Source organism: Pleurodeles waltl, chromosome 4_2 (assembly GCF_031143425.1).
Source record: "Pleurodeles waltl isolate 20211129_DDA chromosome 4_2, aPleWal1.hap1.20221129, whole genome shotgun sequence".
NCBI lineage: Eukaryota > Metazoa > Chordata > Amphibia > Caudata > Salamandridae > Pleurodeles > Pleurodeles waltl.
The window spans coordinates 357,827,112-357,852,853 of NC_090443.1; the positions used below are offsets into that span (position 1 = coordinate 357,827,112).

At 43.1% G+C, this 25,742-nt stretch overlaps 1 long non-coding RNA gene across 1 annotated transcript in view; it reads left to right on the plus strand.

The window, feature by feature from the left end:
- LOC138292704 (uncharacterized) overlaps positions 1-25,742 on the plus strand; it is a 195,304-nt gene that overhangs the window by 68,464 nt on the left and 101,098 nt on the right. Inside the window, exon 2 of the long non-coding RNA XR_011202763.1 lies at positions 11,441-11,568. This is a non-coding gene — a long non-coding RNA (uncharacterized lncRNA). The remainder of the gene's footprint in view (positions 1-11,440; positions 11,569-25,742) is intronic.

Sequence of the window (25,742 nt, forward strand, 5' to 3'; positions counted from 1 at the left end):
CATTCAGTATTCCACCCCTCCTTCTTTCTACTATGTGCTTCTCATTCTTCCCACCCACAAATCCTTTGCTCTTCCGTCTCGCCCCTTCCTCTTTCCCCTGTGTGATCCTTGCTTTCCCTCCTCATCTTTTCATCCAGGTAACGCTTCAATAATGCAGCCAGGACTGACCCTTCGAGATCACCCTCAAATGAAAATCTGGTGATGAGTGAGTCTTCATTATAGTTCATCCATTTTTAATATGACATAGAACTAAAGGACGACCATTTAATCTTTATTTGTCATAGAAGCAAAAAACAAAAGTATGGGCAATGTCAGTTGGTCACAAATTTGGGACTTATTGGCTCTGCCACTGGTTTTAGCCATGCTTTACAGCATCCCGAATGCTGTGGAGACTTGCTAAAAATAGAGGAAAAAAACCAATTGTAATTGTAATTGTATTTATATAGCGCTTACTACCCCTGATGAGACGTCAAAGCGCTTTTCGGCGAGTAGCAAGCTACTTCGGTGACCAAGAGGAATTAGTGGTGGATTAGCATGTGGACCTAGGACATGGGTACTCACAAACTTTTTCTCGGGGGCCAAAATTGCAGTATGGTTTGCTGCCGAGGGCCGCACTGAAGTGACAGCAGGGGGGGGGGGGGGCCTTGGAGGGGGCGGGGCTTAGAGGGGGAACAACCACCCCGCCCCCTTTTTCAAAACATTGTAACACACACAGCGCCATCTGCACACAGCGCCATCTGCTCTCACCCCTACCCCAGTAACACACACTGCGCCATCTGCACACAGCGCCATCTGCTCTCACCCCTACCCCAGTAACACACACAACGCCATCTGCACACAGCGCCATCTGCACACAGCGCCATCAGCACTCACCCCTAGCCCAGTAACACACACAGCGCCATCTGCACACAGCGCCATCTGCACACAGCGCCTGTGTGTCCTGTGTGGCGTTTTAAACCAGAGGAGCTTTTTTCTTTCCCACTCCATAAAGTATGTTTTTATTTTAGTTGGTTGCCTCTCAGAAGTAACTTGGAGTTCCCCTTTCTCTGCTGAACACTAGAAACGATGAAGTGGTGGGCACTTCCGGTTGCCTTTTCTATACCTTAGGTCGCAGAACCCATTACAAAACTGCTTTCTAGTGTTTGTAACCTTCCAGGAAGCGGGAGTCACATATTTATGTGTATTTATTTATTCATTTTCTACCAGTGTATGGGCCAAAGTTCCTCTAGTCACTGCTCGCGGGCCGCCAAGGTAGGTCTGTGGGGCCGCTGGCGGCCCGCGGGCCGTACTTTGAGTAACGTCGACCTAGGAGTACAGTATTAGTATTAGTTTGAGTTAATCTGAGCATGTGTCATTTTGTAGGTGTGCACACCAAGCATACACACACCTACAAAATGATGCACATTTTTTTGCTTTCAGTTACTAAACTGAGTTGGATCATTAACAAAAAGAAAAAGTAGATGCTGGGGGAAGCAATTTGGGTGGGGGGATGCAAGACAGGAAGGAGTGCTGAAATAACAGAGGGTCACGGTGTTTTAGCAACATGAAGGCAGGGGAAGCAATTAGGAGGGCGTGGGTGGGAGAATGTAACCAGGAGGGCACCTTGGAGCAGCAACACAGGGAGAGGAACATGGAGCAATAAAAAGAACGTGAGCACACAGCATAATATAGGGAAGAGAAGCAAACATGCAAGAATAAAGGCTGCGGAAGCAGACAAAGGCAGGTGCATCACAGAGGAGGGAAGGGAGATTTAAACAGGCAGAGAAAGAGCAACATGAGCACAGCAAAGATAAAAAGTACAACAGATATGAGTAGCTGGAAAACACAGGTACACTTGTGGAGTCCTTAAACAAAAATAGAAAAATAGCACTTGAGCAGTGGAAGGACACTAATAATTCATCTGTGTTCCAGGAGAGGGAAATATGAAGTAAAGGCTACACAAGCTAATACATAAGCATTAAGTAAATGAGAGAGACAATGAAGCCAACCAAAGCCAAGTATATGGTGGGCTTTAGGGTCACTGTAAGCTGGATATACATTTTCTCAGCAGGCAGTGCATCCCCTTGTAGGAAAGGCCTAAAAAGGGTGACTTCAATAAAGACCTCAAATCTTTTCTGTATCTTACTTTAATGTGCTTATGCTTGATGTGTCATCACATTAAAGTCACACCTATTGGATTTGCCAGTGCTTGTAATAAAATGAATCACACTGCACCAATTACATTCCAGTCTGAAAAGTGTGCTTAATAGTGTAAGGCTTTGTAAATCATTTGAAACTCCTTGCATAGGACGTAGCAGTTGCCGTGCAGGATGCATCGCAATGTGATGTGCCAGCATCCCATGGTAATATACTGGTGAACATAAGAGATACTGAGTGAGAGCACTTGTTTATTGTAACAGTGAGTGCACTACGGAGTATGATATTGTGCGGATGGGGATTACATTGTAAACTAGATGGTGTAGTTTGGATTCGACTCAAATGAATAACTTTTCTGAACCTAGATACACTATTGCTCTATAGCTTTAATCATATATTGCACTCTCAACGAGAAGAAAATTGTTTCCACTGGCTACCAACTTATCTGCCATTTGCTGGAAGCCTGTTGGACCTTCCTGTGGTTGGCTCTGTTATTACCAGTGGTCGTGTCTGGATAGTCATTGGCCTTATTTTTTATTTCCTATATCTCTGTCCTCTTTTAGACAGTATGGCCTCTTGTCTGACTAACCTCCTTCCATCTGGTTTCTCGTTGTTGACACTTTATCTTCTGGCTCTAGTCTCTAGTCTATGCCCATTTCCTTTTTGTGGACAGTCCAACCATATGTCCCAGTCTCTTCTACTCCTATGTTTCCTCCATGCGAACTGTATGGCCTCAGGTCACAGTCTAAACTCTAACCATTTTGCCTTTATAAAACGTCGAGGCTCGTGCACCACTCTCCACTCGCTGCCAGTTTCCTTTTTGTGCAAGGTCCAGCCTCACGCCTATGGATCTCTTTGCTAACCACTTCCTGTTTGTGAACAGTCCCGCCTCATGCCACAGTCTCCTTGCTCTGTTTAATTCCTGTACGTGTACAGTCGTTTAACATAGTGCATCATGTGCCTCCCCAAAGGCTAGAATCAAAATGAGGCTTCGTATTGACTCGCCAGTATTCGGTTTCCACTCCTAATTAGGGAAGGCGTACATGAAACCTTGCCTGTCATGGTAATGTGTTATAGGCAAGACGGCCCAGTGAGAGAGGCTCTTGTGTCTGATATCTAATACAATGGTGCACTCACCCTTTCACCTTTCAAAGGTTAATATATTTTGTAACAATTATTTTATTATAAATAGTCTTTATAATTTACACTTGTGAAAACGAACAAACAGTAATATTCAGTGCCATAAATATTTAAAAGCGTTTTTGGGGAACTAGAGCCCATATTTATACTTTTTTGATGTAAAACTGTGCGAATGCAGTTTTGCGTCAAAAAAGTATAGCGCCGGTTTACGTCACTCTAGAGTGCGAGCCGGGCGCCAAATTTGAGGAATCCCTCAAACCGGCGCTAAAGGTGGGCTAGCGTCTGGTAAAATTATGTTAGCCGGGTGGGGGTGGCGGTAATGGGAAATAGGGTTTTGCCTCAAAAATACACTAGGCTGGTTAGAGGCAAAGAAATTGCCGTTAACTAACCTATCATCATTTCCTGATGCAAAACCATCCATACCACATGACTTCTGTCTTATAAAAGACAGGAGTCAGGCCCACCACCCCAGCGGCCAGCACAGGGGACCAGTGCCCCCTGGGCATGGCAATTGCACTCAGTGCCATGTAGGGAGGGACCATTTCAGGGTCCCCAATGTCACTTAACATATATTTTTTAAATACTTACCTATACTTATCCTACTTACAACTTACCAGGGCTTTGGTATTGTCAGGATGGGCCAGAGGGCATTCCCTACTTATATTTTCGTGCCCTCCCGTACAAAACCCATCATCATTGAAGAGAATTATTAAATGGGGCCGTGCTTAACTGGTGCAAATGGATGTGAACGGTTGGCACAGAAATTCATGTTTTTTAAGGAATGAGATTTATTTTTCAATATCACGCTTTGACTCAAAGAAAGAGAGGGAAATGCAATAAAGAGAGAAAAAAGTTGAATACAAAGAGAAGAGATAATATATGGACAATTCAGAATTAAACTAGAATCAGCAACAATTACAGAGAAAGGAAGCGTAAGCCCATGGAAGAAATAGGCATGAGGTGGACTCAAGTCTAGTTAGTCATAGCATTTGGAAACCCCAATATTCTGCAGTGCCAGTGGGTGCCAGTGGCTGGCTCCGAAGAAAACTGCACTTATATTTGATACAAATAAAACAATGAAATAATGCATAGGCTATTTTGAGCTGTGCACAATTTGCCTAATTTTGTTTTGCATAATTATCTGAAACTTCAGAAAAATTGCAAGAAACACAAATCTGACATTTGGAGCTATATTGTAGCGTGATATGCATCCTGACCTAAGTAGCTCAAAAAACACGTGCCGTGAACAACAGCCGCTCGCATTCTGTTCCTTTATGTTGTTCCCATGCTCCCATGGTAGGATTTCTACCCAAACAGTGTGATGCGGCGTAATGTCATAAATTTGGGAATTTCTTATAACAAACATAATCTGAAAAGCTGGAATTTATACAAGATTATACCAGCATAACAAAAGTTTGCCCACACATTCTTTTGATGTCACTTAAAAGATTGGCCATGGACAGTTAAAGTGCATTCACATATTTTATGTGAAAGCAAAAACCGTGGGGCATTTGGCAGAGTAATGATCTCACAGGTATCTATTTGCTGTACCCAACGTTCAATGAGTTGCTTTTCCCTCCCCAACCATACACACCAGTGAACTGTGACTGTTGCTGCATTTTGTTATTGGCTGCAATGGGATGCGTGAGGAGGGCGTAACACAGGCCCATGCAGCCCCTGTGGCGCAGGTAGCCGCTATTCTTTAAGGAGGGGGCAAATCCTATAGGGGCTCCAGTTGAACCCAAGGCCAATAAATATCTGTGATATATGGGAGAGAAGGAACCCCTCATCACATTCTGCTGGGGGAGGGGGAGGGGCGGATCCATCATTTTGTGTTACACCACTATGGGGAAAGGATTTTCCTCCATGTCTTGAGAAGAACATTCTGACAAATTGAAAACGTGGCATTTTTACAACAGGTAAGTAGATGCAACAACCATCAATTCACAGCAGTACCACTTAAATTCTTTGTTAATTCCAAAAGGCTCTTAAATTTACTAAGAGCAGTCGTCAATGAATCTCAGTTATCTTCCAACTTTTCTGTGTCTATGGTTACAGTAGAAGGGAAACACACTGGTGCCTCCTTATGCAACAGCAATGGAGGTTCGCTAAGGGAGCTTCAGTAAAGTGTAAATCTCTGTGTTTAGACTCAAATCAGTGAACTTGAACATGTTTGTTCTGATAACTGTCAGGCTGATAATGCACAGGAGGACGCAGCTCAGGTGCTGCGGATTCATCTGCTTTCCCATCACTTCACTGTGCAGCTCGTAATGATGTCGGATGTTGTTTTGAAACATAAATGACTCATTTGCGCAATCACTTCATTCTAGACTTCAGGATCCAATAACGGATGTCGAACAATAGGGATATAAGCTGCGTATCGTTGTTTATGTCTGGTTTCAGATACAACATAACGTGCACACTTTAGAGCAAACTGCTCGCATAAAGATGTCGAGGCGTAAATAGTTTTTATAGTATTTTTTTAAATGACACATTTGTGTTTTTTCCCTCTTAGGAGGGGTTTTGAATTGAGTTCAGGTTTTTAAAGTGATTTGTTACAGCTAATGTTGCACTACACTCAGTGTAGGTCGGTTGTCAGAGTACTTTTTTTCTAAGAACACAACGTTGAAGACGTGTAAAATCAGCAGGTACAAAATCAAGCCATAAGTGGGCTTTCTGTGAAAAAAAATATGAGACTTTTAGTAAGTGAATTTCCTAACAAAAGTATTTTTGTTGGAAACTCTTCCTGAAAGTGGCATGAAGTACACAAATGAACGTCAGGAAGTGAAAAACTTGAGACCTTATCACAACGTCGCTAGTGAAATTTTAAGTTTGCATACTTAACAGAATGCATGCATTTGACTTGGTGGGCATTACTGCTAATAAGGAGGGCAGCAACTTGATGAAATTCATGCTCTGTCTGCACGACACAAATGCCCATGAAATGGATAAGCTTTTTTTCTGGCTACTGGTAGACTAACAGTCTTCCTTTGTTTCAGAACCTTTTTCCATTTCCAGACAATATACGGAGCGAGCAATAATGAATTTGTCTGATGTCATGTTCACAAACATAATTTTACAGGGATTTTTTGTGCAGGAACTGAGTCTTAGAATTTTTTAGAACTTTATTTAATTGTTTTCTTATTTCTCTCCAAAACCTCATGTCCCAAACCACAATTATTAAAAACTGCCTCCTGAAATCTAGAGACGTCTTGAGGCATGGGTACAGTGGGCAATTGCTCAGGGCCCCAACCTCCCAAACCCCCACCCCCAATGTAAACTTTATCTTTAGCTTGATGTGAGATCCCCTGTCTTTTTGCCTCTGCTTCCTGTGTTTTTGACTGTGTGCTGGACTTTGTTTTTGCTGATTTGTAACTCGATTTGGCTTTTGTATGATTGGCATATTTTATTTACTTGTAAGTCTCTAGTAGAGTGCACTATAGGTGCCCATTGCCAGTAAATCAAATGCTACTAGGCTTGCAGCACTGATTGTACCACCCACACGAGTAGCCCTGTAAACATGGCTCAGATCTGACACTGCAGTATCTGTGTGTGTAGTTTTGAGCTGTCAGTTCGACCGGGCAAGTGTATCCACTTGCCAGGTCCACACCTTCCCTTTTTATACATGTATGTCATCCCTAAGTTAGGCCCTAGGTATCCTCATGGGCGTCGTGCAGTGTATGTTAAAGGTAGGACATATACTGATATGTTTTACATGTCCTGATAGTGAAATACTGCCAAATTTGTTTTCACTATTGCAAGGCATATCTCTCCAATAGGTTAACATGGGGACTGCCTTTAAATATCTTTTAAGTGCAGTTTCCCATTGGGAGAAGTTGAGATGTGGAGTTTGGGGTCTCTGAACTCACAATTTAAAAATAAATATTTTGGTAAAGTTGATGTTTAGATTGTCAGTTTGAAAGTGCCGCTTTTAGAAAGTAAGCATTTTCTCGCTTAGCCATTCTGTACCTCTGTCTGCCTGTGAAATCCTCATCTGGGTCAGACTGACAGTTGGGCTGTTTGTGAATTCCCTCTAGACAATGAAACAAAGGGGTCTAAGGAGTGTCCTGCATATCCTGATAAGTCTCCTAGGCTAGAGTGGGGAGGGAGGAGCTGAAAGTCCTAAGAGGGCAATTGCTGTCCTCACACAATGCAGTCTCCAAGCCCCCCCCCCATGTGTGTTTGGAGCCAGGTCTTGGCAAGGCAAGGTCTTATGAACAACAGAGACTTTCCTTTGAAGTTTGCCTACTTCAAAGGCAGAAATGGGCATAAGTAGTGGACCCAAAACCTCAGACTGTTAGAATACTTCTGAATCAAGAGCAACCTCTGCCAAGGAGATGAGCTTAAGAGCTGAAGGAGGAATACTGCCCCTTTGCTTGTGAGTGTGCTTTGCTTGGTTGGCCTACAGTTGCTGCTTCTACCTTAGAGAGTACAAAGACTGCACTTTGCTGTGCTTTCCTGCTTGTGAAGCGTCTCCAAGGACTTGGAGTGAGCTTGCACCCTGTTCTGAAGTCTCAGGGCCATCAAAGACTTCCTCTGCCAGCACCTGCACTCTAATGTTGAGACTCCTACCCTGCTACTAGGTCCCTGGGCCCGTGAAAGGAGAAACTGGTGGCACCAAGGCTGAAATCTACACACTGGAGCCGAGTGGGAGAAAAATTGGCACAGCACCTGCTTCGCAGCTGAAAAATCAACACAACACCCGCTTGCAGCTGCCAAAATCGATGCATCAGCCACACAGTGTGGCTCTTCACTACAGTGTGCCAGTATTTTGCACACATCATCGCTGGGCGTCAAAGCTACAGTGAACCTGCGTGGACCCGAAGATGCCTATCTGGAAATCGCCGCATGGCTTTTCTGCGGGAGAGAGAAAACAACGCATCGCCTACTCGACCAGAGAAGAAACAACGCACTGCCTCACTTGCGAGTCAGGAATCGACGCATCACTTACTTTTCCATCACACGCTCACCCGTGCGGCTTCATTTTGGATGCATGTGAGGTACTTTGTGTAAAAACAATGCAGCCATTGATTTCTATGGATTAAGACTCTTTTTAAGTTAAAAATTCATATCCTTGCTTGTGTATTTTGGAATTTTGACGTTTTGGTCTTGTTTGCTTTAGATAAATATTGGCTATTTTTCTAAACTGGTGTTGTGTCCCTTTTGTTGTGTTTTCACTGTTTTACTGTGTATGTTGGTACAAATACTTTACACTTTGCCTTTGAGATAAGCCTCACTGCTTGTGCCATGCTACCAATGGAGTGAGCAGGGTTTGTCTTAGGAGTGTAACTCCCTTACCATGACTAGAGTGCAAACTGACTGCCCACCAGAGACCTCATTTCTAACACTGACCTCTCTGTTTTCCCATATCTCAGCCTTTCTCGTCTCTGACTTTCTCCGCTTATGAGTCTCTCAGTTTGCACAGTGGCATCTCAAGTATTTTTGGGGCCCTGGAGAGACATATTTCAACTGTTTTTGAGAGAACCACGTTTTTGAAAGTTTGCTTGGCACCACGCAGCTACGATTAGTTGAAAATGGGCAGTAAAACTATGAACAGGGGGCCCCAAAATATGTCTTGCCTGGGGCCCCAAAAATCCTTAAGACGACTCTGAGAAAACCATTGAATATTGATGTTCTGTACCACAAATCAATGACTTTAGAAGCATATCACTTGTTTCCTACTATGCACTACTGGCTTTATACTAGGAGAGCTAATTAATCATTGAAGCATCTGTAGTTCACATGCTTTCCAACGCATACTATATCAACCAATTTGTCAATATTTCCTTGTGCGTGCATGTTGGGGTATGCTCCCAAAATATTGAATTTTAAATATTGGCATGCGCATATATGGCCTCAGCACTATTGACTTGCAATATAGTGTCTAAATAGTGAATGCAGTATTTTCTATGTATTTTTACTTTGACCATGTAGTGAATATTTTGTGGTCTACATACATTCTGCTGTTCCCTTTAAAAGCCCAGTGCTTACAATATATCCCCAAGATAGCATTCATCAGCCAGTGGAATAACTGGTCCTGAAATCAGGGTCGGACTGGCCTATATGGCAATCGGGTTGAGCCCGGCACTCTGGTCTCAAAGATCAATGTGTGGGCCAGTTTTTTGCCTGCATGTGGGCCATTTTTATGGTCTTTTAGGCTGGTTTTTACTGTTGATTTCCTTTATGTTAATACAAACATTGCCTGCACTAAGCTCAAATTCATGCAGTCTTCCATAACTTGTGAAAAAATAACACAACATGTGTTCTATGAGTTCAAAACTGCCCCAAATTGCAAACAGCTGCCACTTATTCATCTATCTAATTCATTGACGGGGAACACTTTTATTTTGGTGCTCAGGTCTATTTTGTGTCCCAGTCCGACCTTGATAGAAATCATTGACATGCCTAAAGAATGCATGATAAGGTAAAACACATAGTACAGGGAATAGCACTTTCTATCGTTGTCTGTGTGTTAATTGTACTAATAAAAGTGAAAAACCATAAATTCAGATTTACAAGCTATATCAGAAAGCCTGCATTAGTGGCATTTTGACATATATATTTTCCCAAAGTCTGCACTCTAGTTTTAATATAAAGGGCATTCAGGGGAGGACATTCCCAAGCATACTTCTTTTATTTGCGTGATAAAGTGTTTTACTGACATATGATCTTGGTGCTTTTATTTGTGTGTAATATGTATGTCATAGGTTTTAAACCACACAGGACTGGCTCAGCCTTTCCTCTTTCTTGGGTGATATTTTCAGTACACTTAGGGGGATAATTTTCGCACCCATTATATACGGCGCTGTGAAATGTAACTGTAACAGCAAGCAAGGGAAATGTTATTTTATTATTTGAAATGAAATTAAAGTGTCAGTGTAGCACAACCTCAGGACAAAATATGTGCTATGAATTCTTAGGGAGCTCCTGTGACTTCTCCTAGATGTTATCACACACCACACAGAGGGTCAGGTTTATAAGGCCATACTGCCACTGGAGAGTCACTTTTTGTGAGGCTATGGTGGTGCTAACCACTGCTCTACATTTATAAGGAGGTGTAATACCACTTTTTGTGGTGTTACACCTCCTTGTAAGTATGGGCCCCTCCAACACAGTTTTCTGCATCAGAGGGGCGTGCAATGGGTGTTGCAGAGGCCGTTTCATCGTAGCACCCATTGTTTTTGACACTGGCCAGATTTACGAGAAATTGTAAATCTGTGGCAGCACCAAAAGCTAACGCCACATCAGGGGTGGCATTAGCATGGCAAAACGAGGAGAAATGCTTTTATTCCTCCTCGTTTTTTGCTTTTTCTATGTGTGCTGCATTCTGCAGTACACATAGAAGAAGCGAAATGCCATGGATGATTGTTTATGTGCAGGGCGGTGTCCCTTCCTGCACATTAACAATCATTCAAAAATGACGCTTTGCTACTTCTATGTGTGCTGAATTCTGCAGCACACATTGAAGTGCCAAATCGCCTTTGTAGATTGTTAATGTGCAGGAAGGGATAACTTCCTACACATAATCAATTGCTCTCCTCAATGCAGACACCCTAGCACTATGGTGCAAGGATTCCTGCATTGGCGCAAGCAGCCAATTTAGCACTAGTGCAGGCGGAAACGCAGCGCTGTGCCATATTCTTGTGAATATGGTGCAGCCCTGCATTTCAAAACTGGTGCCGCGCTACTGATTTTGGCACAGCACCGCACTGCACCAGTTTCTTGTGAATCTGTCCCAGAGTACGTTGCCCCCCACATTATGAGTTGCAATGGGCCTCTTCTCTAAAATAAGTTACAATTGGCTTTGAAGAAATTAATGCTCGAAAATCATACGATTAATTTGAAACGCTTAGGGCCATATGACATTTGTAAGAGAATCCAGTCATGTTCTGCAAGCTATTCATTTCAGAATATTCGGATTTAAAACAAAAAAATGACAAGAACTGCTTTTCTGCAGAAATTTGAAGCAGCTGTTCTAAATCTATCCTATGGGGCTTGGCAGTCTCGGTGCTGCCTTGACACTGAATAGGTATGGGTGGCGGGCACTTGTAAGTACTTTGCTTTCTATTAGACTGTGCCCTGAAGTTCCAGTGTCATACACTCACTGATTTCGGTTCCTCTGCTGAATAACGGCTTCTCGTGTCTCCCTACTCTTGACTCGTAGATGTCTCTGCTGTGAAGAGTGTGTCGATGGAAGCGTCTGTCTGTGAAAGGAAGTGGGTATGTGCAATCAACTCTCGACAACACTTCCAAAGCAACTGCAGCTCTCAGCTCTGGTCTGTTTATACTTAGGTACGTAAAAAAAACTCATTTTTCCACAACTTTATTTATAGTAAGCTACCAATGTTCTTCTCTTCTATCTAGGATGCCATGGTGTGAAAACTTATTTTATAAATGCATTCTATCTTAACATAACATGATGATTTACCAAGCATTTCTCCAGTGGCATTCATACTCCTTGCTGGCCCGACATCCTTCCTTTCTTTTGTTCCTTATTTATTTCCAGATTAGGGTGCGTCTCTGGCATTCCCACCACCCTTTTCAGGCGATGCTACCCACAGAACTAATATTTGGGCAACGTCTTACTAAACTGACTCTTCTCTGTGCATTGCTTTCCCTCCTTTGTAAATACAACTCAGGGCCAGATTTACAACACACTGGTGCAGTGCGCTGCTGCGTCAAAATCCGCGCAGGGATGCATTGTATTTACAAGAATATGGTGCACCAGCGTGTTTCTCCATGCCCAGGCATCTTTGCACCATAGTACAAGGGTGTCTGCGTTAAGGGGATTGATTGTTTATGTGCAGGAAGGTGTCCCTTCCTGCACATAATGAATCTACAATGGCGTTTTGGCACTTCTTTGTGTGCTGTATAATGCAGCATACATAGAAGTACCAAACGTCATTTTTGAATGATTATGTGCAGGAAGGGACACCTTCCTGCACATAAACAATAATTCATGGCGCTTTTGCTCTTTCTATGTGTGCTGCAGAATGCAGCACACATAGAAAAAGCTAAAACGAGGAGAAATTAAAGCATTTCTCCTCGTTGCGCTATGTTAATGCCACCCCTGGTGTGGCAATAGATTTTGCCGCTGCCATAGAATTACAGATTCTTGTAAATCTGGGGCACCATCAAAAGCAATGAGTGTTGCGGTGGAATACACACTGCAACACCCATTGCATGCCCCACTGCCACAGAAAACTGAGTCGGGGGCATATTTACAAGGCAGCGTTAAGCCACAAATAGTGGCTTTTGGCATCGCCTTGTAAACATGCGTAATGCACAGCATATCGGAGCATCACAAAAAGTGACGCTCCAATGGCGCTATGGGGCTTGTAAATATGCCCCTATGTGTCCAGCAAGACTTCACTAGCACTTTTGTTTCAAATGTGTTATTTATAATCTATTAACAATAGAAGGAAAAATCATAACAGCAAACGAGAAAGCAATGAGTTTCTTATTGCTGACAATTTGTACTTAAGACTTATTTTAAATTTGCATACATCTCCTGAACAAAACAAGTTGTAAATATCACGGTCCAATTCTAGAAAACTCTACTTATTTAGGCATTTTCAAGCAAAGATTGTCATCCAGTGGTGACAGGGTAGCGCTATGTTGTCACTATTAGAGTTAGTCTCTAAGAAGAGACAGTTTTGCAAATCTCTTTCTCCTGGAAAGCTCTTTTAAAGGTTTCACTGATTTACGTTTCAACAGACAGCTTCTGCTAGTTATTTTCGGCGTCTGCCTTTCAGCAGAACTGGCCTCCCCCTGTGCCGAGCCCCTTCCAAAGAGTGCTGAGTGGGCAGAAATTACAGATGTGAGGAAAGCTGACAAGTGGCTGCAGAGCCCCTCCCCGGGCTGTGGCAGAGAGGCTCATGCCAAAACGTGCTTGGAAGTCAGCACAGACAAAGGGCTCCATTTTCCATAACGACCACAGACTTCTATTCCTTAAAACTGTCGAAACACAGCGAAGTATGGTGTAAAAAATGAGGCATTTTCATCAACTAAAGTGTAAATATACAACTTTTTGAAATCTCCTCCAAAAGTCTAAACTGTGGACAGCGCGGACTCGGTTAAAAGCGGCCATGTCACTGCAAGATAGTTGCATACAATGACTGTATTGTAAGAATCCTGAACCATCTGGCATCGCATTAAATTCATACGCCACTCGAACACACACACCCACGCACACAAATTACATGTTTGCTATTTGCAGTGGCAATCTTGCGCCCCCTTCTGGCGGTACAACATGTACCTGATTAAGGCTTCCTAAACCAGCTGTGTGTGCGCGCGTAGGCATACATACACTCTCAGGCATATGCACATAATACAAGCTCATGTATACAGTCTATATGAACACATAGACGCACACCTACAATTCATTACTTTTTAGTGATATACTATACTGTAATAATAAAAACATATTTTAGAACTCTCAGAAATAGAGCATCGAAAGAATACACAAATAGTGACTACACCATGTGTTATTTACAAACTCTGATGTGTTAGTTTGTATGCCCAAATGTGTTTACAGCAATTAATAGACACAGTTCGTGCTGTGTGAGCTTAAGACAGTACTAAATGTTCTTGCAGCCTTGATGCAGAAGGCAGATAATAAGTCCTTGAATTTTTCTTCATATGCAGCTCTTTATCTCTGTAATTGAAATCTGGTGTGAGGGTCAGCTGTAAGTGTTTGTACAGATCATGTCCCATTCCTTCAGCTTTCAGTATGCAGATTATTGCATAGAGTACACACACCGTATTAAATATGGGAGCTTAGTCTGCACGGAGGGGCGGAATACTCGGACTGCCATATTCTTGGTTTAGCTTTCAGCCAGCCTTCTCAAATGATCGGTCGCTTGTTGTTTCATCCATGCAGTTTGGGGCAGTGGATCATCCCTCTTCAGCCATTGGCTAACTTCTCTGTGGGTGACAGCATTCTGTTTTTCACAAGGAAAAAAGAGAGCAAAAAACATATTGTTGCTTTTAGCCAATATGTTTTCTTTATGTGTGCGATGTTCTGTTAGAGTTTCCCTCCAACAATATCATTTTTTGAAAAATGAGAAAACAAATCAAGCTTTGTGAAAGCCAAAAAGCTAGCAACCACTGCCAGACCTATTGTCTTTGCCAACGTTTATGACATGATTACTTCTGAAGGGCTATTCACTTCCTGTAAATACCATGAAAAAAGTATGTCTTCGTGGAAAAGGCACATGTCATCAAGAGAAAGGGAAGATGGTAAAGGGGAATGGTATATAGGATGGGGAAAACGTAGATATGTAGATGGAAGTAATACAAGTAACATTTAAAACGAAGTAAAGTGGAAGGGTAGACTACGTAAAGGTATGAAAGGAAAGGAAGGGGAAGAAAAAGAATAGAAGGAAGAAAACGAAGGAAAAGTAACAGAGGGGCGGCGTTTTGGGTGGCAAAACCGTATATGGGGTTGGAGGAAATAGTAAAAGTAAAAAAAGGAGTACAGCAGGATTGTTAAAACATACGGGTAATAAATTAATAAAAAACAGGAATAAAAAGGGGGACAAGTAGCCGAAGGAAAGGGTGCAGGATGGGGAAATGTGGAAGGAGCAAGGGGAAGTAAAAAAAGTAAAACAAAAAAGGGGTAAAGAAGGTAGATAGAATATATATTCTATTAAAGAAAGGGAAAGTGGCGTAAAAGAAGAGGAGGAACTAAAAGGGGGGCAGGTTATGAGGGAGCTTGTTTTTGAAGGGTAAAACATAAATGGGGTGGGGGAAGTAGTGCAAGTATAAAAAAGAGTAGAGTGAGGGCACAGGACATATGGCTATTAATGGAAGAGAAGGGGAGGTATATATCGTTAATGGGGAAACCCTCTTAAAAGAAGGAGGGGTTGAGAGTGGTTGAAACCCCCTCTAACAAACAGAAAAAAGAGCAGACATTTTTTCAAAAAAGGTTTTCTCCAGCTTTGCTTTATCAAACTGGACAAAACCATTAATAAAGAAAAAATCTTTAAACAAACTTTGACACGAACAACATTTCAGAACCACTTTTTTAGGTATGCATTTTATCTACAACATATACAAACATTTTCTTCAAAGTGGACTAATACTCGTGACTCCAGACTACTTGAAACTGCTTTGTATGTTTTATTGACACTACCTCAAGTGAACAGGTTGCTTGTACTGTATCTGCCTGCCACACATCTTTTGTGTTTGACAAAAGTATGTTTGTAAGAAAGGAGTTTGCTATAGCAGCGCATTCATTGGATTTGGAGTACAGTAGTTACCATCACCATTAGCACAATTTGCTCTTCATGCAGCTAATTTGATTTAGCCGCTAATGCATAAGCTCGGTCTCTTTACTTAAGATTTATTTTATGTCAAGGTACTTAGATATGGGGTTAAGAATAGTAAATTTCACTTACCTGGGATGGCACAATAACAGCGTCCAATCCTCTGAGATAAATATGGAAAATGGGTTTTCTTCCCCAAAGATCATTAGCAACTCATAGGTATCAAGAGGGGTGCAGTGATTCCCTTAGACCCATGGGCACTGATGCCACAGTGCCTGTGACATCAATTTTAGCTATACCCCCGAACCCTACATATTTACCTTAATGATATAGTGATTGGCAATATTCTGTAGTCAATATTCCTGTACGTTGATAACTATGAACATTATATTCTGACACATAACATTGCTAATGGTCCCCAGGTGCTATGCTACTACCATTAAGTGTATGTCTTGACGATCGAACACTGGGGAGCTCTGAGTACTATGCTTTTTAAGAGTATCTCATTGATGACTGCTGGTAGTCCTGCAGTATGCTGGAAGATGCTTTCTGAGACCCAACAGTTATCCACCTTCTTCATTCACAGTGAAGCATCTCATAAGTGAAGACTGGCAAGCAGATTATAGAACAAGAACAGACAAGTACACTCCTCCTACAACTATGTTGTAACTGCACACACCTGTATCCCATTGGTTCCCAAGTACCACTTGTTCTGTATTAAGTTAGAAAGATGTAAAAGTTTAATTTGAAATCACTAAACTACAGGTATTTGAGACCTCAAAACAAAAACAAGCATTTGCAATGCAATGGGTCTCGCATATTTCAAACAAGTTAATTGTCATCTTTTGACAACAGCGCCCACGAGCAAAAACAAAAAAAATATGAAGGAAACTGAGAAAAGATCACTTACCGAAATAAAATGAAGTTAGCTTTAAAAAATAAAACTTTGCAACTTTGTTTGTCCTGCTGGGCACGTTTTTGCCAGACACAAGCCTTCTGTTTGTGGGGCACTGGAAGTCAGAACAAAAAAGAACCTCAATCACGTTGGGAGCAGTGGACAAGCACTAATTAAGTTGAAATCAATTAGTGCTTGATCCCTGCTCCACACCGAGGAACGGAAATGATGCCAGACATGCCTTGATGAATTACAAGCCTGTAAAAAAGAGTGCCACGCAAACCAATAAATGGTGACCAACAGGCGGGCTTCAAGCCCTTTACTGATCACAACAGCGTCTTGCATATGAGATGTATGCACAAGAGCATGCACTCGTATGCTCGACCCTAAAATGTGAAGGGAGTGTGGGACCTTCATGAAAGATTTCCTATGTGAAATATTAGATGATAGAGATAGGCAAGAGATAGTTACCCGAGGTTTAGCTTGAAGCATTTGAAAGACATGACCACATTCCAAAAAAAATTAAATACTTTTAAGAAAAAAGGGCGGTAAGGGGACATGTCTAATAACAGTCTTCACTCCTTACTATTGTACCCATAAGTGAAAAATATTGTAAAAGTATCTCTTCTTTTTTTATATGTCCATAATCTTATTAAGCCTGTCACTGCACAGGTGGTGAATAAGTGCCATGTGTTGATACTCGGGTCTGTGCAGGTTGTGGCATTCGGGGAATCCTGGGCATCTAGTCAGAGCAACTGACTTCCAATGTAAGCACCTCCCAGTATGAGTATTTGCGATCACTTAGTAGTGCATTCACCACACCACCTCAAAGTAGCAACAGTTCAAAAATAGGTCTAAAATGTAAGAAAAACATTTTAAATATTGATAATGGGTGAACATTGCATTAAGCAAGTGAGACGATGCGTTGGTCTCTCATGAAGAAAGACACGGTACAAGCAGATATATGAATATACCAAATTGCAGCAAATGGCCTAAAACAGTGTTGCTTAACACTTTGACTTCCATTGGCCCCACTTAATTATTTTCAGAGCCTGGCGGACCCCACCCCCCATTCATTACTGGAATATGGGGACCCCCACGGAGTCATTAATGCAAGCCAGGGTCCCTGGCCTAAGCAGTTTTGATGATTTGAACCGCAAAATAGTACGCAAAATGTACAGAAACAAACATTCATCCAAAAAATACACAAACTATTAAATATTTTATTTAATTCACAAATATATATATATATACTTTTTTTTAATAAGAAGGTTGGAGCTTTTCTAAATTCAGTTGATGCCACTCATTCTCCATACTATATTCTGTTTAATGCTCTTCCATTGCTCCCCCACATCAGTTTGAGAATACTAACTTACTTTTTAGCCTTCGGTTTCAGATTCCTGCACATTTACAAAACATTTCAAAATGTTAAATTTTACATTTTGCTTCTTCAGTTATACAGGGAGTGCAGAATTATTAGGCAAGTTGTATTTTTGAGGATTAATTTTATTATTGAACAACAACCATGTTCTCAATGAACCCAAAAAACTCATTAATATCAAAGCTGAATATTTTTGGAAGTAGTTTTTAGTTTGTTTTTAGTTTTAGCTATGTTAGGGGGATATCTGTGTGTGCAGGTGACTATTACTGTGCATAATTATTAGGCAACTTAACAAAAAAAAATATATACCCATTTCAATTATTTATTATTACCAGTGAAACCAATATAACATCTCAACATTCACAAATATACATTTCTGACATTCAAAAACAAAACAAAAACAAATCAGTGACCAATATAGCCACCTTTCTTTGCAAGGACACTCAAAAGCCTGCCATCCATGGATTCTGTCAGTGTTTTGATCTGTTCACCATCAACATTGCGTGCAGCAGCAACCACAGCCTCCCAGACACTGTTCAGAGTGGTGTACTGTTTTCCCTCCTTGTAAATCTCACATTTGATGATGGACCACAGGTTCTCAATGGGGTTCAGATCAGGTGAACAAGGAGGCCATGTCATTAGATTTCCTTCTTTTATACCCTTTCTTGCCAGCCACGCTGTGGAGTACTTGGACGCGTGTGATGGAGCATTGTCCTGCATGAAAATCATGTTTTTCTTGAAGGATGCAGACTTCTTCCTGTACCACTGCTTGAAGAAGGTGTCTTCCAGGAACTGGCAGTAGGACTGGGAGTTGAGCTTGACTCCATCCTCAACCCGAAAAGGCCCCACAAGCTCATCTTTGATGATACCAGCCCAAACCAGTACTCCACCTCCACCTTGCTGGCGTCTGAGTCGGACTGGAGCTCTCTGCCCTTTACCAATCCAGCCACGGGCCCATCCATCTGGCCCATCAAGACTCACTCTCATTTCATCAGTCCATAAAACCTTAGAAAAATCAGTCTTGAGATATTTCTTGGGCCAGTCTTGACGTTTCAGCTTGTGTGTCTTGTTCAGTGGTGGTCGTCTTTCAGCCTTTCTTACCTTGGCCATGTCTCTGAGTATTGCACACCTTGTGCTTTTGGGCACTCCAGTGATGTTGCAGCTCTGAAATATGGCCAAACTGGTGGCAAGTGGCATCGTGGCAGCTGCACGCTTGACTTTTCTCAGTTCATGGGCAGTTATTTTGCGCCTTGGTTTTTCCACACGCTTCTTGCGACCCTGTTGACTATTTTGAATGAAACGCTTGATTGTTCGATGATCACGTGTCAGAAGCTTTGCAATTTTAAGAGTGCTGCATCCCTCTGCAAGATATCTCACTATTTTTGACTTTTCTGAGCCTGTCAAGTCCTTCTTTTGACCCATTTTGCCAAAGGAAAGGAAGTTGCCTAATAATTATGCACACCTGATATAGGGTGTTGATGTCATTAGACCACACCCCTTCTCATTACAGAGATGCACATCACCTAATATGCTTAATTGGTAGTAGGCTTTCGAGCCTATACAGCTTGGAGTAAGACAACATGCATAAAGAGGATGATGTGGTCAAAATACTAATTTGCCTAATAATTCTGCACTCCCTGTATACACTTTATTTATCTGTTAATTCTATTTAATATTCTAAGCAGTTACAGACCCCTGAGTAGGCTTAGTGGTCCACAAGGTGTCCCTGAACCACAGGTTAGGAACCACTGGCCTAGAGAATAACTTTGTAGCGATCAGAACTTGGGTGCCCAAATAGCACAAAAGTATGTTTTCTGTTGCTCTGAAACTCATTGTACCAGGATGAAATTCAATCACAAGTTTCTGTGAAAATATATGATGTTTATTCGCCCCAAATATGCATGCTACGCAATGTTATATAGATTTGAGCACCATGCACCATTGCATTTCAAACGATGTTTTAGGGACATCATTCTCAAGTAGCTTAGTACACCACCTCTTGCATTAAAAGAATGTTGTTTAAATGTGAAGGTAGATTTAATTAAATCTGACAGGTGTTCGTATAAGCAGTGGTCACTCACTTGGCTGCCACTTCCTTTCAATGGAATAGAAAGACTGAACCTACATTCTGCTTGATATTGGGTTTTAGGTGGTGCTTGTTTGTAAAACTGTAAGTGCGAAGACTCAAGGTGTTTCTCAGGAGTCCTTTGCAGCTTTCACTTGTCCTTGGTGCTGAATGCCAGCACCAGCATTATATTTATAACCATCATACTCATACAAGTGTGACATTTTGGACTGTAGGCCATCTCAAACTGTTGGATGGCCTTAAAGTGCTAATTCTATCGTATGTTTAAAAGTATATTGATTTGTAGATAATACTCTACCAATGTGGTCTGCTAAAAAAGGACAGACCGTGCCACCTCGTGCTAGCCTCTTATAAATACGTCCAGGTGTTCGGTGTCTATAAATAAATCTGGTGCCAAGCCCAGGCAGACTCCAGCAGCACACATTAAGCACTAGTTTCAGTATTCATGCCATCAGGCAGCAGAACCCAGACTCGTGTCTGTAATTCTTTGCTGAATTTTGACAAAGACTTACCACTGAACTCAGCATCATTAGGAGGACGGCACCCTCGTTGCACCTTTCCAACAATGGACAAGCCGCCTCCTATTGATACAAGCTTTCGTTTTACAATTATGCGAGGCATTTTGCTAGTTTTGAAGCTGAAGAGAAGTCCAAGGCAGGTGACCTTCACTGAAATCTTCCTCACCCTCAAGTTCCCTGCCACAACTACATGATCTCACGGTCAATGAAGACTAAAAAGGTGAGAGGTGTGCCAATGGCTAATTGACTCCACCTCCACATTAGTCTATCTTAGCATGTCTTTCACACTTAAAGCCAGGCCACATTGGGAGCTGTGGGTAGCCAAGAGTTTCCTGATGATGTCAGCCCTATGTCACCCTTACGGAAAACAGCAAAATGCTGTCCAATTGCCAGACAAAGGGAAAACTGTTGATATGGACAGGAAAGTTACTCAAAGTTAACCACAGCCCAAAGCGAAGTAATTTCTAATAGCAATGTACAAAGAATGCTGAAACCTACACATGCAGGCTCAGAACAAGCAGGCTCATTTGATGTAACACAGGACATTCTGGCAGATGTGCTTTATGTGTGCAAGGGATTGCACATGTTGGGCACTGGCATTCCTTTTTTGGGCACTAGGATTTATTTTACATCATAAGGGTATGACCCAATGCGAGAAAGGCAGGACGGGTAGAAAGAATCTGGAATAGAAAGATGGGAAAACAGAGTGAAAAAGAACCTATAATGATTACATGAAGAGACAAGACGTGTAGGGAGGTGGAAGAAAGAGACATGAACAGGAATTAGGTTTAGGCAGGCTTGGAATAAACAAGCTGATAATTAGCAGTGCCAGCGGAAGTTTTGCCCATGTACTCTTTTTTCACAGGATAAGTACTGTCTGGTAGGCCCTTCATACTCAGTAATTGGCATGGAGAGCCTTTCATGAACATCTTTACCCCGACCTTCCATGAAAGAGAGATGAGAACGTGTCATGGTAACAACAATACTGTCAAACCCCTTTAAACCCACAATAATATTTAAACAAAAGTACTGCTGAATAAAATAGAGTTGAATAGCCTCAGAATGTCTTAATATTCATAATAAAATGTCTCATTCGTATAGAATTATTTTTCTTAACTTATTTTTACGAAGCGTGCTCATTCTCGAAAACCTCACAGGCAGTGAGTGATCACTCTTCCACCAAACCTCAGAAAGAACGAAAGTGATGTGGCTGAGTTTGTTGGTCTGGTCTTCTCATAGTTGTTTGCACCCGAATAACAAAATTAACAGATGGTAGCTGTAAACATTTACACTGCTGCTTCTGTACAAATTCAGGCCCTGTGTGTGTACACACACACACACACACACACATGCGCACCCTCGGCACATACTCAACCACTCACACTCACCTTCACCCCCACATACACACATGCAAACACACATTTCCATGTGCTCTGTATTGCTAATAGACCACCCAACTGATACATAAGTCTCCACAAATACAGTCCATGTGCTATTTATGCACCCCACGTGCACACAGTCTCCAAAAGAAGCAAAGACACATTACGACTTCCTCACCAAATTGATAAAGCACCAATTTGATAGAACAAATAGCATCAAGAAACTGTTAACAAAAGCAACACCAGGAAATTATAAGGTCAATATCGTAACGAGATGGAAATGTTGTTTTTAGCACCAATACACAATAATAAAGATAGAGTTGGCTTTGGAGACTGTTAGAAATGGGGTTTTTGGTTGGCAGTCAGGTTACCCTCTGTCCAAGCAAAAGCCCTCACTCTAGTCAGGGTAAGTCACACACTATCCAAGATTATCCTGTGCCCACCCTCTGGTAGCTTGGCACGAGCAGTCAGGCTTAACTCAGAAGGCAATGTGTAAAGTATTTGTGCAATAAATCATACAATACCACCATATAACACCACAGAAATACACCACACAGTGTTTAGAAAAATATATAATATTTATCAGGATAATTGTAGGTCAAAAAGAAATAAAGTTGCAATAGAAAATTGTAGAAATATCACAGGGAGGTGATATAAAGTGTCTTAAGTCTTTAGAATATAAACAAAGTCTCTTTCAAGCACAAGTACCTGGTTGGGAGTGGAAAAATCTCCTCAGAGGGCCACAAGCGAAGAGGTGCATGGAAAAAGGTGTGTGTGCGTCGATTTCTCCCCAGCACACACAGACTTGCGTCGTTATTTTCCACGCGGGGAAGTCGGCGTCGGTTTCCGGCGTGCGGACAGTCTCTTTCTGTGGATCGCGGGGATTACCAGATGTCCCGGGTCTGTGCGTGGATTTTCCTGCTTGTTCTCCGGCTGCGCGTCGGTCTGCGGGGCTGCGCGTCGAAGTTACGATCTCACGGCAGGCGTCGCGTCGATTTCTCCTCTAGACTTCGATCTGCGGGGCTGCGCGTTGAAATTACGATCTCACGGCAGGCGTCGCGTCGATTTCTCCTCTAGCGGTCGGGTGGCGTTGTCCTTGCGAGGCCGTGCGTCGGATCTTCGATCGTCCCGAGAGCGTCGCGTCGGAGTGCGGCGTTTTTCTCGCCGCGAAACAAGCTGTGCGTCGAAATTTTCGGCGCACGGAGCGTCCAAGTAAAAGAGGGAAGTCTTTTTGGTCCTGAGACTTCAAGGAACAGGAGGCAAGCTCTATCCAAGCCCTTGGAGAGCACTTTCACAGCCAGACAAGAGTTCAGCAAGGCAGCAGGGCAACAGCAAGGCAGCAGTCCTTTGTAGAAAGCAGGCAGGTGAGTCCTTTGAGCAGCCAGGCAGTTCTTCTTGGCAGGATGTAGGTTCTGGTTCAGGTTTCTTCTCCAGCAAGTGTCTGAGGAGGTAGGGTAGAGGCCCTGTTTTATACCCAAATGTGCCTTTGAAGTGGGGGAGATTTCAAAGGGTGGCTAAGAAGTGCACCAGGTCCCCTTTCAGTTCAATCCTGTCTGCCAGGTTCCCAGTAGGGGGTGTGGCAGTCCTTTGTGTGAGAGCAGGCCCTCCACCCTCCCAGCCCAGGAAGACCCATTCAAAATGCAGATGTATGCAAGTGAGGCTGAGTACCCTGTGTTTGGGGTGTGTCTGAGTGAATGCACAAGGAGCTGTCAACCAAGCCCAGCCAGACGTGGATTGTAAGGCACAGAAGGATTTAAGTGCAAAGAAATGCTCACTTTCTAAAAGTGGCATTTCTAGAATAGTAATATTAAATCCGACTTCACCAGTCAGTAGGACTTTGTATTACCATTCTGGCCATACTAAATATGACCTTCCTGCTCCTTTCAGATCAGCAGCTGCCACTTCAACAGTGTATGAGGGCAGCCCCAATGTTAGCCTATGAAGGGAGCAGGCCTCACAGTAGTGTAAAAATGAATTTAGGAGTTTTACACTACCAGGACATATAACTACACAGGTACATGTCCTGCCTTTTACCTACACAGCACCCTGCCCTAGGGGTTACCTAGGGCACACATTAAGGGTGTCCTATATGTAGAAAAAGGGGAGTTCTAGGCTTGGCAAGAACTTTTAAATGCCAAGTCGATGTGGCAGTGAGACTGCACACACAGGCCTTGCAATGGCAAGCCTGAGACAAGGAGAAGGGGCTACTTAAGTGGGTGGCACAACCAGTGCTGCTGGCCCTCTAGTAGCATTTAATTTACCAGCCCTATGCACATAGGGTGCACCTTACTAGGGACTTATAGGTAAACTAATAGTCCAATCAGGTATGATTCCAGGTTACCATGTTTTAGGGGAGTGAGCATATGCACTTTAGCCCTGGTTAGCAGAGGTAAAGTGCGCAGAGTCTATAAACCAGCAAAAACAGTGTCCAAAAAGCGGAGGGAGGTAGGCAAAAAGTTAGGGGTGACTACCCTAAGGCTGTCAGGTCTAACATGTGTCCCCCCCAGCTGAAAGTGGGGAGAGCTACCCGACCTCCTGGGAGCTCTCATCGCTAAGGCGGAAGTACCTGGAGAGACCATCAGCATTGGCGTAGTCAACCCCTGGGCGATGTTCCACCGTAAAGTCCATCCCCTTTAGGGAAATGGACCACCTCAAGAGTTTTGGATTCTCACCCCTCATCTGCATGAGCCATCTGAGGGGCCTGTGGTCTGTCTGAACCCGGAAGTGAGTCCCAAACAGGTAGGGTCTTAGCTTCTTTAGTGCCCAGACCCCAGCAAAAGCTTCTCTCTCAATAGCACTCCACCTCTGTTCCCGTGGTAATAGCCTTCTGCTAATAAAGACTACCGGTTGATCTCTGCCCTCCTCATTCAGCTGTGCTAGGACTGCCCCTATGCCATGCTCTGAAGCGTCTGTCTGCACGATAAATTCCTGGGAGTAGTCAGGGGCCATGAGTACGGGGGCCGTGCACATGGCTTCCTTCAGGGCGTCAAAGGCTTTCTGACAAGCCTCTGTCCAATTCACCAACCTAGGTTGTTTCTTGGAAGTGAGTTTTGTCAAGGGTGTTACAATGGTAACATAGCCCTTGACAAATCTGCGGTAGTATCCTGTGAGGCCTAGAAAGGCTCTCACCTCAGTCTGCGTTCGCGGTGGCTGCCAGGCCTTGATAGTTTCAATCTTGGCCTGGAGTGGCTGTACCTGGCCACCACCCACTAGGTGTCCTAAGTACACCACAGAACCCTGCCCAATCTGGCACTTACTGGCCTTGATGGTCAGGCCTGCCTGTTGCAGGGCCTGAAGCACCTCCTTGAGGTGAAGCAGGTGTTCCTCCCAGCTGGAACTGTAGACAGCTATGTCATCCAGGTAGGCTGCACAGAAGGCATCCTTGCCAGCTAGGACCCCGTTAACCAACCGTTGGAAGGTAGCGGGGGCATTTTTCAACCCAAATGGCATAACCCGGAACTGGTAATGGCCATCAGGGGTTGAGAAGGCGGATCTTTCCTTGGCCCCCTCAGTCAGGGCGATCTGCCAGTACCCTGAGGTAAGATCAAACGTACTCAGGAACTTGGCAGCGCCTAGCCTGTCCACGAGCTCATCAGCTCGGGATATGGGGTGAGCATCAGTCCGTGTGACTGAGTTGAGACCCCGGTAGTCCACACAGAACCGGAGTTCTGGCTTCGCACCTGGGGCAGTAGCCTTAGGGACCAACACCACTGGGCTGGCCCAGGGACTACTAGATTTCTCGATAACCCCTAGAGTCAACATCTTGGAGACCTCCTCCTTGATGCTGGCCTTCACCTTATCCGACAACCTGTAAATTTTGTTCTTCACAGGGAGACTGTCACCAGTGTCAATATCATGAACACAGAGGTGGGTCAGTCCAGGAGTAAGGGAGAACAGGGGGGAGAACTGCTCCAACAGCTCATAGCAGTCTCCTTTCT